Consider the following 17,342-nt stretch of genomic DNA (forward strand, 5'->3'; position numbering starts at 1 on the left):
ACTATAAACTCCAAGGATTTTTAGTCCGTGAATAGCAGAACAACAAGCTTTGGCTTATCCGTGTCATGAACTAAGGCTATGCCTGGGTCAACCACAGAGCTAGAACGGAGCTGTTGACTGGGGGCCTTCCTCAAACCCAGGAAGTCTGAGGAAGATTTAGGAGTTTCTTTTCATTCTCTAAACTGTGGCTCCTTGGAGATCAGATCTCCAAGCCAGCTCAGTCAGTGCCTGGAATTCCCATTAATCAAAGTCGGGGAACAAACACAGACTAGTCAGCTCCCCGAGCTCTCACATGCCTGGCGGGATGGCTTTTTGTTCTTTTCAGCGTGACTGCTCCAGCGGCCCATGAATATAGTTTAAACCCCATCTCACTGTGACTGAGGCTTTAAATGCCTCTCAGGGAAGTGAGCCCGCTGTGTCTTAGGGAGTTTATTCAGGGAACTAGTTAGGAAAACCTTAGCGCTTTAGTCTCTATTAGCATATGTTAATTATATTCAACAGTCGGTTTCATAGCCCCTTCCTACGCGCGTCAGTCAGAGTCACTCCCGTTATTCTCTCGTTCTCTTCTGGATTTGCTTTCAATGACCTATTTCTTTCTTCATCCATCCCCCGCTTCTACTTCCATTCTTTTTTTTTTTAATGACCCCAACCAGTGAATTTCATTAGGATTGTTTACAGGAGCATGGTCCCTTCACCAGGGGCCACACCACTTGAAGAAAATGCCAACCTTCAGCAGCTGTTAACTGCGTATTAATCCCTAGGGAGGGAAGACAATTTCTCAGTGTGGCTGAGAGAGAAAAATCATTTAGAAATGTCAGGTGTACCTGCTTTGCCTTGGGAATTCTAGATCGTAGTTGAGACCTGCTTGCAGAGCAACCTGGAGCTATCAGTGGGCAGGGAAAGGAAATTTGTCTATCCCAACAGTTTCGGGTAGGGAATGACATCAATTAATTCACCCAGAGGGGAGTTTTCACATTCTGCTAAATAAAACAGCGGCTAGGGCCGCGAAGATGGGGGTATTCCCAAATAGTTTTGAGGGATCATGTATTTACCCTCTCCTAGGGTGGGCGGGGATTTTGGAGTTTCTCCTAGTGGATAAGGAGACCAGAGGGAAACAAATACTCTAAGAGCAGGAGGTGCCTTCGTGTTTGTCTTTCCTTGGAAACCAGCCATATTCCCGAGAGGATACGGAAAATAATGAACTTCACCGTAAACTTAGCCCCAGCCTCGGGTAAGACTGAAGTTTCACTTTCTCAGCCTTGCCTGTTGATCCGTCCACCTCTGCTTTTGTGAGCAAAGGGGTCAATGAAATCCAGTCCTTCAAGATTGGGGATTAAATTGGGGCCGCGGATTTGAATTCAGGTTCTCACGTTTTAGCAGCAAGCACTTACCCACTGATCTCCCAGCCTGCCCCATAAAGATTTGTCCTGAGCAGACCGACATTCACATAATGAGACAGGGACTGGCATTGATTATCTGTGCCTGGTCATTGGGGGTGCTATGAATTTGAATAAACACACACTTCGAAGTAACCTTTGGCCTACATTAGGCTGCGTTCCCCACTTCTGTAAATCTCTTAGTAGCATCCCTCACCCCCACCCCCGCCCCGTTTCTCTCCTTTTCGAGGCAGAGTCTCACACAGGCCAGAAGTTGGTGACATTTATGGAGTGGTTACTCCTAGTTTTTGCTGCCCAGGGAGCTCTTCTAGGTACTGAAAAAGTAGCTGTGAAAGAGCGAGAGAAAAATAGTCAAGACAACAGCATGTAAGGTGCACTCGGAACGCGTGGGTGGGCATTGATGCCCTTGCCGGTGGCAGTGGGAGAGAGGGTTCTCCACTCTCTGCAGCTTCCTCGGTGTTGAGCTTCTATCGGCTCCAACCGGTTTGTACATGGCCACAGGTGGGGGCAGGAGGGTTCTCTGCTGCTCAGTCCTCTCGTCAGATGAGCCTGGTGCAGCTGCAGAAACAACAGTCAGCGGCTGTCTTGCAGCCCGAGGTGTGGGCAGCGTAGTGGCCAGTGGCCACCGCGGGGCGCTGCAGCGCTGCGGACAGCAGGATGGGGCGTGACCTGCGGGGCGTGGCCTGTGGGCGTGACAAATGGGCGTGGCTGGCGGGCCCCTAAGGCATCCAGACCTCGAGCGGCGGAGCACGGGGCGAGCGGCTGCTGGCAGGGAGTGCAGCGGCCCGCGAGCTCCGTGAGGAGCGGCCGGCCGGCGCTGGAGAGAAGGTACTGGGCTCTCACCTGCTCCTTCGGGTGCTGGTAATCCTCAGGGATCGCTCTGGGGGACGGAAGGGGACGCCGCTAGCAGGGGTCGCCCTCCTTTGCTGGCCTTCCCGCTCCAGGCGTTCTTGGTTGGCGTCGCGCGTGTGTGGGTGCATCCCCTGCAGACCCTCCGGCCTCCCGAGGCAATGCCAGTCTCCACGGTCATTCGGAGCGCAGCCGGACCTGCGGGGCCTCAGGGCCTGTGAGCCGCCTCTCAGGCTCAGGCTTCTCTCACTTGCCTAGGGCATTGAAGTGTGACGCTTCCTGTAGATTTGGGGAGCTGGAGGGAAGGGAAACAGTATTGTTGACCCAAAAAGAGTTGCGCTTTGGAAAGCTGGCCAAGAATGCAATGCGTCCCCAGAAGTGCACCGACAGGATTCATGTGGTTGTAAGGTGTGTGTGTGTGTGTGTGTGTGTTTGCTTGCCACTTGGGTGGCATGAGACTGAGCCCTGAGCAAGCGACCAGTTAAGTGTGTGACCGGAAAACTCACACCTTTAAGTCTTAATGTTTAGAACTGTGAACTGAAAGCATCATACATAACCCTCAAAGTTGGCATCGACTTTTCCCATGCCGGGCATCCTTCCTGTGAGCCCCTTGGCTGATGGTAGCCAATTATGTTAAGCTGATAGAGATCAAATGTAATGAAAAGACCTTGGGCAATGACCAGTCACACTCAGGTGCAGGGTTGTCTCGTGTTGACATCAAGTAACGATTGCTCATCCTTAAAATAGTTGTTCCTGAGTAGCTGCCGTCAGTTCCTGGATAATTCCTACTGTGTGCTTAGCATATGATGAACGAGGTGTTTTGGTTTTTTCTCTTTATACTGACAACACAGTGGCCAGGAGACAGCTCAGTTGGCAAAGACTCTTGCCACCCGACAATTTGAATTTGATTCCCAGAAGGTTGGACAAGGTGGAGCCAACGCTAACAAGTTGTGCCCCTGACCTCCTCATGGACTGTGGTTCATCCACACACAGCATAAGTAAATTGGTATCTAAAAATAAACTAGGAAATTTTATATTACAGTTGGAAGGGTTTTCTGCCCTTCAGTATGCGGAGGGGGCAGGCAGAGGGAAAAAAATGAAGGAAAATTAGGGACCAGAAAGCAATTAGTGGTACGGTATTATAAAGTATAACCGAAGATGATTTTTACAAAGAACTAAAACCATCACAATAAAAATGCTAGGTTTAGGGGGCTGGAGAGATGGCTCAGCAGTTCAGAGCACTGGCTGCTCTTCCAGAGGACCACAGTTCAATTCCTAGCACCCACACGGTGGCTCTCAACGTCACAACTATCTGCAACTCCGGTTCCAGGGGATCCAGCACCTTTACATAGACATACATTTGAACAAAACAACCAATGTGCATCAATAAAAATAGATAAATAAGAAAAATGCTAGGTTTGATGGTGCGTACCTGTAACCCCAGTCCTCTGGAGCCTGAGGCATCAGCATCAGGTTGAGGCCAGCCTGGATAAACAGCAAATTCTGTCTTAAAAACAAAACAACTGTTACTCCTTGTTTGTCTGTGGTGGCAGTGAGCGTTAGCCTCCCCTTCAGTCCCTACATGTTTCCAAAGCCTGTCTTCTATATAAAAGCCAATTACTTATGCTATAACCCAGCTTAGCAACAGGGCACACTTCTCATTCCCAACGTTCTCTGTCTTGTCCTCTGGTGTCTTCTCGGAATCAGATGCTCAGAGACACGTAAGACAAGAGTAACTAGCAGGCACAAGTACCCAGCTGCAGAGCCAGAGCAGTAACCACCCCTGCATCAAATCACTGTTCTGGATTTTGTTTTAATTCCCCCTTTGCTTAATGAAAAACCCCAGGGAAGGGAAATGTCCAAACAAGCATTTCGGAAGTAATTTAGCGCATTCTCAAGTTAAAAGCAGGATGCAAGAGTAAAGCGGAAAGACGCACGAAGGCTTGCTGTCTGAGCGCTCCCGACCGCAGTGGACTCAGGGTGTGTTCAGTCTGTGCAGAGACCCTGTCTCTTCCAGCACGCTTGGAGACTCTAATTTAAAAAGCTTGCTTGAGTCCCGGAGAATCTGGAAAACAGTTATTTGTGTCTTTGTATCACAGTTATTTGCGTCTTTGTATCTCAGGGTAAATTTTATAAAAATTACAACTATCCAGGGAGCATTGTTGGGGCTGGGAAGGGTTAAGCTGACTGAGAGTGAGCTTTGGAAATGGCTTTTGCCCAAACTCTTCTTCTTCCTTCTTTGTATGTCTGTGCAGTGTTGTTGTTATTGTTTCAAGATCACACATAAATCTCTTCAGTGGTCTTCTCCTTCTCCTCTTCCCCTTCCTCCTCCTCTTTGAGTCAGGGGCTCTGCACATCCCTGGCTGTCCTGGAACTCAGTATGTAGAACATGCTGGTTTCCAACCTACAGAGATCCTCCTGCCTCTGCCTCAGAGTGCTTTAAGTGGCTGTCTTAGCTCTGAAATCTCAGTTGAAGGAAAGATTCCTGCAGGGGCCTTGCAGTTCTTAGTGTGTAAGGACGTTCTTAATGGCATCCTTAGGTGGCAATAGTTAGGAGTAGGTAGCGTGAAAGCAACAAGGTATGTAGATGCCACTTGAAAAAAGTGATGCGTGTAAAATTGTATTTATTTATTTAATTAAAAATATTTTTGAGATTTTTATTTTATGAATATGGGTGTTTTGCCTGCGTGTAAGTCTGTCCACCACATGTGTGCAGCGCTCTTGGCGATCAGAAGAGGGGCCTTGGAATGAGTGTTGGGAATTGAACCTAAGTCCTTCGGAAGAGCAGCGATTGCTCTTAGCTGCCGAGCCATCTCTCCAGCCCTAGATTTGTTTGTTTAGAGGCAGGCATTGATATATGGCTGCTCTGGCCTCAAGTCCATGACAGTCCTCCCTCCTTAGTTTCCTGGGTGCCTGGAAGACGGACGGACAGCAGCCTGTCTGTCTTCTGTTGTTTTATTTTTAAGTAGCGGGTCACCAGCAGGATGCCAGTGCCTGCCCCATGTCTTGTCGGGACACCACCACCTCATTTCCTGTTCCACGTGAATCTTTCCATAGCACTTTATCCCAGCCAGCCCTGGGAATCCACCTTTTCCAAGGCATGCTGTTGTGGGCAGGGGGTCGGTGTCCAAGCTGGGTTCGGCACTTAGGGAGCATGTCCTGGACACTATGTTGCCACTCAGATTGTTAAATGCACTAGGTCACTCCTGTGATTTACAGCTGCAGGCTACCCAGCCAATAGTACAAAATGCTACTCCAACCAACATCATGGGGAGTGACGGGTGCAGACTCTGTGGTTTTACTTATGAGACACCTCACCTAGTGTAATCAAATTTATAGGGACAGAAAAATCAATTTTGGCTAACAGCCAGGGGTGGGGTGGGGGTGGGGGGAGAGAACATGACAGGAAGTTGTGTACTCTACGAACTTAATAGTATTTTTTAAATTATTTATTATTTTTTTGAGATTGTAATATAATCTTATCGTTCTCCCCCAATAGTATTTTAAAATAAAATTTAAGGTAGACATTTCTGTTTATGATGCCCCAGTACCAGACTGTATCAGTACTGAGTTCAGGGACAGTTTAGGGTGCTTAGAGACCCTGGGATGGCCTCACCTGTCCGTCCCATCACATCCTCATGCCTCCACAGAGGGAAGAGATACATAGTTGCATTCTTTTCGGAAGGCAAGTGTCTGTGTTATTTTCTAGGGGGCTCTAGTATAAAGAGGAAAGTCGAGGAACCCTGTACTGGGGACTGCACAGTATGCGGGCGGGGCAAGCTGTAGAGCTGGCCTCTGAAAGGAAGTAAGGTTTGCCCCAAGGAGGTAAACTTTAAGGCTGGCTTTTGGTTTATTCTTTTTCCAAATGTATTTGTATGGTGTATTCTGCTTTGTTTAGTACCCGGTGGTGAGGGAGCATTTGCATATCATTAGAAGGTGAGACACCAGTTTGAATTTACCTAACACAGCTGTTCCTGTCGCTGAGATTTTTTTTAAAATTTATCTAAGATGGTAAAATTGTAACTCGCAGGCTTTTCTTACACATAAGAATCTTTCTATTTGCTTTTACTTAGAAACCTTTTAATACATTGTACTTCAACGTATATTCTGTTGAGGTGTGCTGTGCATGGAAACAAAGAGTTCTAACAGGTAGTGGCTTAGTCCAAGGAGAGTATTTATCTAGTAAAGTTGGTAGTTTGCACAAAACCAAGTTGGTTATTTTAGGCTGGGCAGCTCTCCTGGGCAATTCTCCTTCATGCCAGTCAGGGGTCAGGGTCCCTCCTCCTTTGTGAGGCCACCATTGTGAACTTGTGGTCTCCAGTCACTCAAGACAGAAGGAGCATAGAGGCTTACCGTACTGATTCCCTCCACCAGCCCGGGGAGCATCCCCCTGCTCATATAAAGTTGACCAGAGCCAGCCACATGGCTCTACCTGAATTCAAGGAGTCTGGGCAGCTATTGCAATGGATGGAGAGCCATCTTTTATAAATACAGGTTAGACTTCACTTTGGCGGCTGAAGCAGGAGGATTGAGAGTTCAAGGCAATGGAATAAGACCCTGTCTCAAAAATATCCAAAAGAACAAAAAGCCCAAATAGGCCAGTCTTACTGGCCAGTTAATTGTAGCTGCATTCATATATATGCCTCGTTTTCCAAAGACACATACACACAGAGCTTTCATAGTGCAGGTGTGGATGACGTCATATACATAGGACATAATAAGATGGGATTGAACTATTTAAGTTCAAGTATTAATTAGTGACTGAAGAACATCGACTTTTTTCAGTCATGTGATCATAGAAGATCGTACATTTCAGAAGGAAGGAGTGAAAATGGAGATTAGCCCAGGACAAGAATGTGCATGTCTTGGTGGCTTCTTAACTTTCTCCTAACACTTTAAACGACTGAAGACTGCCAGCAGAAGGGGAGTGTGGGACCTGCTTCACATCAAAACAAAGTCTTTAGCGTGGAATGTGTTACATAATCACAAAATGTACGTGTCCTTTTTACTTATTTGCGTCTATGGGAATCTAAAGTTATATAATTTGGTTCTTAATTGCTTGAAGTAAATTTGCACCAGGGAACCCCATTTAGCTCTATCTAGTGTCTGCTGGTTAAATGTGGGACATAGTAAGGGACTAAAATAAGGAAATAAGGTCATAGGGAAGATCCTGGTCGCCAGTTAGCCAAAGAGAAGCCTTAGTGATGGGCACCCTGCACAGCCCTGCTCCAGTTATCCATGCCTAGCTGGGGTCGTGCTGGTCTACCGAAGGAATAGTCAAACACTTAAAACCTTTTTCAGATGCAGTATTTCCTTCCTTCTTATTTATTTATTTATTTATTGAGACAGGGTTTCTCTATGTTGCCTGGCTGTCCTGGAGCTCCTCTGTAGACCAGGCTGTGATCTAACTCAGAGATCCACCTTCCTCTGCCTCCCAAGTGCTGGGACTAAAGGTGTGTGCCATCACCGCCTGGTCAAGATGGGATGTTTCTGATTGGTGGGCTCAAGCCTTAGCAGCCTGAGTGGTAGACAAGTACTCGATCAACAGAGCCACTTCCGTGTATAGATACGGGGGGTGGGTATCTTTTTATGGTGCCTATAAGATAATTTTGTTTTTTCTTTTGTGAGCTCTCAGCTAGGAACTCTGTGACAAAAGAGTAAGAGTAAAACAGAAACATAATTGCATGCTTTTTTTCTTCCCCCTTTGGTGACAGGGTCTCTTTCTCTCTCTCTTTCTTGTGTATCTCTGGCTGTCCTGGAACTCACTCTGTAGATTAGCCTGGTATCAAACTCACAGAGATGTACTTGCTTCTGCATCCTGAGTGCTGGGATTAAAGACATGCACCACCACAGCTGGCCAGCATGCCTGCCTGCTATCTAGCTGTGTGGGAGGAAACTCAGGGCAGCGGAGGATGCAAAGACCACCTGCAGCAGAGAGCGGCTCCTTACCAGAGAGGAGGCCACACAAAGGAAAAGGACCTTCATTTCTAGGGCCTGTAACTGTTGGCAGGCTAAAGGCTTAGCACAGCTTTTCAGGGTCCATTCGGCTGATGTCATCTTGAAACTTTTATAAGAAGCTAAAGTTCAGTGCTTTTCCCAGTGAAAAGGGCAGGAGAGACACACTGTAAATTTATGTTCTGGTTTTATAGGGAGGGCAGAGAACTCTGCTTGCTGGGCTTCTTAGCTTCCTCCCGTTGAAAACAGTTTCTGTGCCAAGACGGCGTGTGTTGCGGTGGCAGCTTCTGTTAATGTCACTGCCATTAACGATACGCTGGATCTGGGGTGGGGTGTTGTGAGGGGTTTGTAAGCCCCTGGGTGGGGATGGGAGGGGCACACTAGATCACTAGATCAGAGAGTCAGTAATGATGCCTGTTGGGCAAATCTAGCTCCCTGCTTGTTTTATTTTTTAAATTTATTGTCCTAAACATAGTTGTTCTAGCAGGTCCGGATTGGCTTCTGGCTTCCAGCAGCACTGCCGTCTACTTACTGGATGGGAGACTGTGGAACAAAGACAGCCGTACCCAGTGGCAATAATTTGCAGTCTTTTGAACACAACAGTGGGTTTGCCCATCACTGCCTGAGCTCACCTGTACAAGCCTCTAGCACGTCGCTCAATCAGTAGGGAAGCTGGTAAGATACTGAGGCTTCAGAGAATGCGGGTGGCTTATGTTGGCGCTCAGGATACCTTGCAATGCTAAAAGTAAGCAAGTTCAAGTAAAAATTAGCACTGTGGCCTGGGCTAGCTGGTTCTTTTAACCAGGTCAGCTGGCTCCCGCTCAGCACTGCGAGGAGGGGGTACAAGGATCTAAAGTTCGTGCTTCTGCCCTCATCCGCGCAGGCGTTGGATAGAAGGCTGTGACACACGAGATTTCCTGTCTCATAAAATATCCTGTCTCCAGAAGTTAAACTTGAAAGTAAGAATCAAGGGGAAAGTTAATAGCAAGAGTTGAGTGTGAGGAAGAACTTAAATGGGAGCTTGGCAGGCCAAGGATGCTTGTTGAACCGTTTGCGGTGCTTTTAATCCCTAGGTACGTGACACCAAATACATGGCTTGCTCATGCGACCTTCGTTTCCTTTTGGGTGCCATTCAAACTCTGGAAGAGCTATAAAACCCGTACTAGATAATAGGAACCTTCCTTTTATCTGTTGGGTTTTTATACAATAAGGGGGTGGGGGGAGTGGAACCTAAGAAGCACCCTGTGCTGGATAGTTTTTTTTTTTTTTTTTTTTTTTTTTGGTTTTTCGAGACAGGGTTCCTCTGTAGCTTTGGAGCCCGTCCTGGAACTCTCTTGGTAGACCAGGCTGGCCTCGAACTCACAGAGATCCGCCTGTCTCTGCCTCCCAAGTGCTGGGATTACAGGCGTGCGCCACCACCGCCCGGCTGCTGGATAGTTTTTATGTCAATTTGACACAAGCTAGGGGCATCTGGGAAAGAAACGCTTCCATAGGATTGGAAACACTGGGGTGTTTTCTTGATTGATGTGGGACTGATGTGGGAAGGCCCAAGTCACTGTGAGCCCTCTTATCCTTGTCAGACAGCTGTGTTTGTTTCCTAGACACTGGGATTTCTTTACTATCCGCGGCTGAATCCTGCAGACACCGTTGGGAAAAAAAAAAAAACCATATTCCTCTCTTTAAAAAGAATGTTCATTATTTTGATATGCTGGATGTTCTATGCAACACTTTTTAAATCCTAAATTGACAAGTTTTATTCTTTCTTTGGTGAAGAGCATTAGACTGACAGTTTGCTGTAACAGTAAACTATAAAATCATGCCCGTTTTTACTGCAGACCTCTCTGCTCCTGATTACCCTGTCATCCCCCACCCTTTGGAATCTGCTTAATACAGGGGCATTTACTCTAAGAGTAAAGGAATAAAGCTTAAGACACGTTTAGCGTGTGCTATGAATTTCCTAGCCAGCTCACTTGGTAGAAGTGAGTGTCCCCGTTTTATAAGGCATGTTTCTGATTAGCATTGACGAAGGGTTGCAGAGTGTCCCCCAAACCTAAGCAGACGAAAGCCATTTTGTACCTGATGGTGTATTGAAAAAACCCTATCAGAGACTGTGAGCGGACAACTTTGTCCTGTAGCTCTGAGGCAGGAGGGAAGTCCAAGAATTGATTATAACTGCTCGGAGATCATTAACATAGGAAGGCCGGACTCTCAGTTAGGGCTGAAAGGCTGTCCTGCCTGAACAGGGAGGCAGACTCTTGCTGCTCTCTGCAAACCTGGTCTCTCTATCCAAAAGCAAGCAGACTTTTTTTTTGGCACCTGTTTTTGGCCTTACTTTTCCCCTTATTGTTAACATTTAGTAATGTATCTGAGAACCCAGGTCCCACATTCAGACCTGGCTGAATTGCCTCTCTTGAAAACGGACAATAACGATGCCCTTTACAGGGAATCTGCTCCATGAGAGCCTGGCTGACGTGAAGAGAGGAGAGCAGAGCTGTCCACCGGCAAGGCCTGGGTCTGATTTCATGTCTGAGGGCAGCCTTTGTGCCCTCTGCCAACTGCTACCCCTGCCACCCCGGTTGTGCTTTTCTTCTGGTCGCTGGCCTCGAAGTTTTAGACGGAGCCTCATTGACTGTCCCCTCGCTCCCATGGGCCTGAGTCACAGCGACATTGTTCTTGCTTAACAAACCACTCTTCCCTGGGTCTGCCCACAGCTCTCCCTCTGCCTCCAGTGGGAGCTGCTGTCTTACCCCACCCCTCCCCCATTAACTAGTAGTTCCAGAGAACCGCATTAGCAGTCAGCAGGGGATCCACTCTTGCTCTTAAGGGACTGCACATTTTTCTGACAGAACCTTAAACATCCCTTTATTGTGTGGAAGTGGAGAAGCAGCGAGACCCTATGCGGCATCATTTAAAACATCAGCAACACGAAGGACTACATTGTTTGACTTTCTGAGAAGAAGGGCTTGAACAGAACTTGACTTTTTTTCTCAGCAGAGAGCGGTGCACACACAGCATTTTTGATATGCCCAGATGGATTTTCAAGTTCTGTCTAAAGTTTGCATCAGCCTCCAACATGTTCCTCCTTTGCATGTTCAGTGTTGTGAAGTGCCCCCCACAATTCCTCCAATGGGAAGGTTTTGTTATCTACCCTCCCTCTGTCCCTCCCTCCCTCTGTCCCTCCCTTCCTCCCACCCTTCCACATGTCTGCCTCTCTCCCTCCTTCCTCCTCTTTCTCATGCCTCCCTCCCTCTCTTCTTTGTGCCTCCTTCCCTCCATCATGCCTCCTCCATTCCTTTCTTATGCTTCTTCCCTCCCTCCCTCCCTCCCTCCCTCCCTCCCTCCCTCCCTCTCTCCCTCTCTCCCTCTCTCCCTTCCTCCCTCCTTTCTGTTTCTTTCTTCCCTTCCTTCTCTCCTTCTTCTCCCCCCCCCCTTTTTTTTTGTTTTTTGAGACAGGGTTTCTCTGTAGCTTTGGAGCCTGTCCTGGAACTCCCTTTGTAGACCAGGCTGGCCTCGAACTCACAGAGATCCGCCTGCCTCCCGTGTGCTGGGATTACAGGCGTGCGCCACCACCGCCCGGCTTCTTCTCCCTTCTTATTCTCTCTCTGCTCCCTTCCTTTTCTCCCCTCCCATCCCTGCCTCCTTGTCTCTTTCTTGGTTTGGGACAGAATTTCACTGTGGAAACCGAGCTGACCTCAAACGTGTGACAGTTCTTTTGCCACTGCTTCTTGAGCGCTGGGATTACAGTGCCCAGCTTGCAGTAATTTCTTTTTTTTTTTTCCTTTCCATTGTGTATGCTTGTGTGCATGTGGAGGTCTGGTGTTGATGTCAGGAATCATCCTGGTTCACTCTTTCAACTTATTCCTCTTCCAACTTGCTCATTGAGACAAGCAAGGTCTCTCAATCAAACTCAGAGCATGCTGATGAGGCTTAGTCTTCCCCAACCTCCAGCCCCTACCTAACCCGTTCTTGTCTCCCTCCCTCCCTCCCTCTCTCTCTCTCTCTCTCTCTCTCTCTCTCTCTCTCACGCACACACACACACACACACACGCATACACGCACACACGCACGTACGCGCGCACACATACTTAAATAAAATCTAAAACACTCTCGATTGCTTTTCTATGTATGTCGATAAGTTCTCTTTGTTTATGTGTTCTGGGTGAACATCTGGTACAAGCCTTTCAGTGGCGACCTTCCCATACTCAGGGACTTATTATTTTTTTTTTTACATTTATTTACTTTGTGTGTGGTTGGGTATGGTATGCCCTAGCAAGCAGACAGATGTCAGGGGACAGCTTAGAGGAGTCAGTTTTCTCTTACCTGGGGGTCTTAGGGATCACACTCAGGTTGTGGGCTTGGCAGCAGGGGCCTCTGGCCACTGAACTGTCACGAGCCCTCAGCTTTACGTGCATAACTGTATACACACCCTCTTCAGTTTTCACAGTCAAAATGGTCTCTTTTTTTTAAACTGCACTTTCAGTAAAACAAACAGGTGGCTGCCATCTGTTGGACAGGAGAACAGATTAAGAGAACAGCTAGGTCCTGCCCCTCACCGATTGCAGCGAAGTAGAGTTGTCCCTGGTGGCCTGGGTGAGGGAGACCCGGTCCTGGTGGCCTGGGTGAGGGAGACCCGGCCCTGGTGGCCTGGGTGAAGGAGACCTGGCCCTGGTGGTGCAGGAGAGTGGGAAGCCTGACCAACTCAGCCACCACCCAGGCCCGGATGTAGGGCTTTGAGTTGGCCCACCCCAATATCCACCCCTTCCATGAACTGCTGGAACACCTGAAAGGGCTAGTTCTGCAGACTCAAAGCTGGACGATCTCCCTGACACAGGGCAACCGCAGGACATCCCAGAGGAGTCCCGCGGGAATCCAGTATTGATAGTGTAGCAGAAGCCAGAGGCCTTGAGCCAGACCAGTGACTCATTGCCATGAGCATTTGCTGGTAAAGCTGTTTGGGCAAAAGGGTAGTGACCCACTGCGGGACACTGGGGCTTCCACAAAGAGATTTTTCCCCTCTTTTTGGGGGAGCGGGTTTGCAAGGGTGGAGGGCAGATATGGAGGGATGGGGAGATGAATGGGATTGAGGTACATGATGTGAAATTCACAAAGAATCAAATGGAACAATTTTTTTTTTTTTGAAGAGTGAACAGCAGTGATGGTGCACACCTTTAATCCCAGTACTCAGGGGGCAGAGGCAGGGAGATCTCTATGAGTTCAGGTCTACAGAGTGAGTTTCAGGATAGCCAGGGCTACACAGAGAAACCCTGTCTCAAAAAAACCAAACCAAAAAAAAAAAAAAGAAGAAGAAGAAGAAGAAGAAGAAGAAGAAGAAGAAGAAGAAGAAGAAGAAGAAGAAGAAGAAAAAGAGTGGACAGCTACGGCTATAGCGAGCTTTGAAAGGCTTGTAATTTGTCACTGATTACAGTGGGAGTGTATTGATTAAGGAGTGACCTGTGGCCTGAGGAACTTTCTCAAGATCAATACAGTGTGGTGAGTGAGCCCCTCTCTCTCTTCTTTCTTTCTTTCCTTCCTTCTCTCTTTCTTTGGAGACAGGGTCCCTCTCTACATAGCCCTAGCTATCCTGGAATTCACTATGCAGATCAGGATGGCATTGAACACACGAAGATCTGCCTGCCTCTGTCTCCTGAGTGTGGGAATTAAAGAATTAAGGCATGGTCCATCATTCCAGGCTAAAAGTGGTTTTTCTTTTTTCTTGAGGTGGTGGCACACACCTCTGACCCCAGCACTTGGGAGACAGAGGCAGACAAATCTCTTGAGTTTGAGACCAGCCTGGTTTACAGAGTGAGTTCCAAGACAGCCAAGGCTACAGAGAACCCTGTCTCAAAAAACAATCCCCTCCCCCACGTAAAAGTGGTCTTTTTCTCTCCTAGACTTTGATCATTCAAAGATGTCAGTCATTTAGTAAAGCTTGTTTTCAGTCCTTTCTGTGTAGCCCTTTCCTGTTGTGCAATCAGTTTTCTGTTTCATTGTTTCGAGACAGACTCCTTGGAGAAAGGACTTAAGTAGGACGTGTTTATTTACGCTTATAATTTCAGCCATGGTTGTGGTTTGGTCCTTTTGGGCTGTGGTGACTTGGTACATTGGGAGCACAGTAGAGGAAACCTGCTTGCTTCTAAACAGCTAGGAAGGTGAGCATGCTTTGTCTCAGTGTGCCTCCCAAGGGCACACACCTAGTCACCTCTGTGCCTTGCAGGTTTCACTATGCCCACTAAGTGATGCATGCTGGGGATTCTGGGGACACTCCAGAAGTCTAAGCGTTAAACCATGATTCTTACTGATAATCCCAGCATTTGAGAGGCTGAGGATTGCCAAGACTGAGAGGCCATCCTGGGCTACATAATGAGTTTGAGGCCAGCCTGGGTAACAGTTTGAGACTAAACAAAGAAACCAACAGACTGGGGAGATACCTCAGTGGATAAAGCTTGGTGGATAAAGTGGACTTGCACAACAGTGCAAATGTGAGGACCTAATTCACATGCCCAGAAAGCCTGTGATGCTGGGAATGGCAGCGAGTGCCTGAATCTTAGGGAGATAGAGCCAGAGATAGGAGAAACTGGAGCCTTGCTGGCTGAGTAGTGAACAAGAGATCCTGTGTTGAACAAAGTAGAAGGTGAGGGTACCACACACTCATACACACACACACACACACACAAACACACACACATACACACACACACACACCACACTTAAAACCTCCTTTCCAGATCTAAGCTATAGGTTGTAGCTGGTTTTTGTTGTTGTTGTTGTTGGTTTGTTTTTTTGTTTATTAACTCTTTGGGGGCCCACCACCCAGCTCCCAAATAAACAGACAAAGACTTATTCTTACTTATGAATGCTTGACCTTAGCCTTGCTTATTTCTAGCCAGCTTTTTTAAAAATAAATAAATAAGTCTCTTATTTATTTATTTATTTATTTATTTATTTATTTATTTATTTATTTATTTATTTATTGTGTATACATACGTGCCAGAAGAGGGCACCAAATCTCATTAAAAATGGTTGTGAGCCACCATGTGGTTGCTGGGAATTGAACTCAGGACCACTGGAAGAGCAGCTGGGGCTCTTAACCTCTGAGCCACCTCTCCAGCCCTCTAGCCAGCTTTTCTAACTTAAATTATCCCATTTATTTTTAACTACTTTTTATCTCTGGGCTTTTCACCTTTGTTTATCCTATCTGTCTTTCTTTCCTTCTTACTCCATGGCTGGCTTCTGGTGTCCTCTTCTCCTCCTTTTCTTGCTCCTCTTCTTGGCTTTTTCGAGCATGTTTCTCCTATTTATTCTTTCTACCTATCTCTTTTCTGCCTTGCTATTGGCTGTTCAGTTCTTTATTAGACCAATCATGTGTTTTAGACAGGCAAAGTAACACAGCTTCACAGAGCTAAACAAATGCAACATGAAAGAATGTAGCACATCTTTGCATCATTAAACTAATGTTCCACAGCATAAACAAATGTCACACATCTTAAACTAATGTCCCACCACAGTAGGAAGCATATGTCCTCTGCTTCTGGGATATTTTCCACTGCCGTTGTTTGGATCATTCCTGTTCTGTTTTCTCTTCTTAAAATATTTGGTGCTCAGACTTTTGTTTCTGAGATAGGGTTTCTCTGTGAAGCCCTGGCTGTCCTGGAACTCATCCTGTAGACCAGGCTGGCCTCCCACTCTAGAGATCTGCCTGCCTCTGCCTCCCGTGCTGGGGTTACAGTGTGCCGTCACCCTTGCTTTGGTCTCTTTCTTGCTTAACTTTACTGCCTCTGTTTTGTGATTCTGCTTCCTGTGAGATGTTTTTAAAATAGAAGTTTTCTATTAAAAAATTGTCAGTCCCAATTTTATTATTTTAATTATCTCAGCTTCCTGCAAGCTTTACTCACCAAAGTCTTACTTTGGAAACTCGTGACTTTGCTTTTCCGTTCACTGGTGAGAGGTGACCATGACCATGAGTATTGTAAGGCATTTTATTTCCCAGCCCCCATCTGAAGATACACATTTATTAATGAATATATATTTAATATATAGGCAATTTTTATAACTTCTTCCCCCTGTTTTTCTGAACATTTTCCATACCATTACATTTTTCAAAAAACATAAAATTTTAGCAACTGTGAAATAATATGTATGAACTGAGTGGTGGTGGTGTGCACCTTTAATCCCAGAACTTGGGAAGCAGAAGCAGGCGGATCTGAGCTCCAGCATGGCCAGAGCTGTTATACAGAAAAGCCCTATTGAAAATCAATAAATAAATAAAAATAAAATGTGGATTCACTATAATTAAAGTGGTTTCTTCTTGGACATTTAGAAAGGTTATATCTGTTGTGTTATTTTAAAAACACCATTGAAACCATATGTACATAAATATTTTATATTCTATTAGCTAATTCCTAAAAGTGGATTACCAGAAGTCAAAGGTAAAAGGAATGATATTTTAAATATTTGTACCATAACATGGTATTTAATCAATTGAAAGGCTTTTGACTTTTTCTAAAACAAATAAAAGCCATCATTTATTCAGATAATAATTTTATTTAAGGCAGGGCCAGTGAACAATCAAAAAACTCTGAACTCATATTATACCTGGCTTTCCTTGAGGACAGTCTTTCATTAGGTCCTAATTGTGTGGGTGTGGTGTGGTGGGGTGGTGGTGGTGGTGGTGTGTGTGTGTGTTTGTATTTCGGGCAGAGGGAATGGGATGTGTGTACTAGGGATGAGCTGAGCCTTCAGTGCGGGTCTGACATAACAGAACAGTCTATGAATTGTACCCGGGAGAGTTATTAGTCTCTGAAGTTTAAAAGCTACCATTGTTCTCCACGACGACCGTCTCATCACTGGAGGGGCTCTTTTATCTACGTGTGAACTCCTACTTCACTAGCAGGAGCTCCACTTCCTTTTGGCCCCATCGAGTGTCCAGTGTCAGAATAACAGACATTGGAACTTGCTCCTCAGATCAGCAGTGTTTTTCTGTAAGATAGAGCACCTCTTTCGTCCCTTGCGACTTGATCATACATGCCTCCTCACGGAAATCTGAACCATGCTGGAGTGTTATCTACAAGCACTTACATCTGTCTGCCTTTTGTCTGGAAGCCAGAGCAGAAATGTCACATGATACACCGGAAAAGATCCTGT

The 17,342-nt window shown here is 46.4% G+C and overlaps 1 protein-coding gene across 1 annotated transcript in view; it reads left to right on the plus strand.

Annotated features, from left to right (window-relative positions):
- Positions 1-2,118: 2,118 nt before the first annotated feature.
- Ankrd6 (ankyrin repeat domain 6) overlaps positions 2,119-17,342 on the plus strand; it is a 150,373-nt gene continuing 135,149 nt past the window's right edge. Inside the window, exon 1 of the mRNA XM_075971263.1 lies at positions 2,119-2,225. The gene's annotated coding sequence lies outside the window, so the exon portion shown is untranslated. The remainder of the gene's footprint in view (positions 2,226-17,342) is intronic.

This window comes from Microtus pennsylvanicus, chromosome 5, assembly GCF_037038515.1.
Source record: "Microtus pennsylvanicus isolate mMicPen1 chromosome 5, mMicPen1.hap1, whole genome shotgun sequence".
NCBI classification, from domain to species: Eukaryota; Metazoa; Chordata; class Mammalia; order Rodentia; family Cricetidae; genus Microtus; species Microtus pennsylvanicus.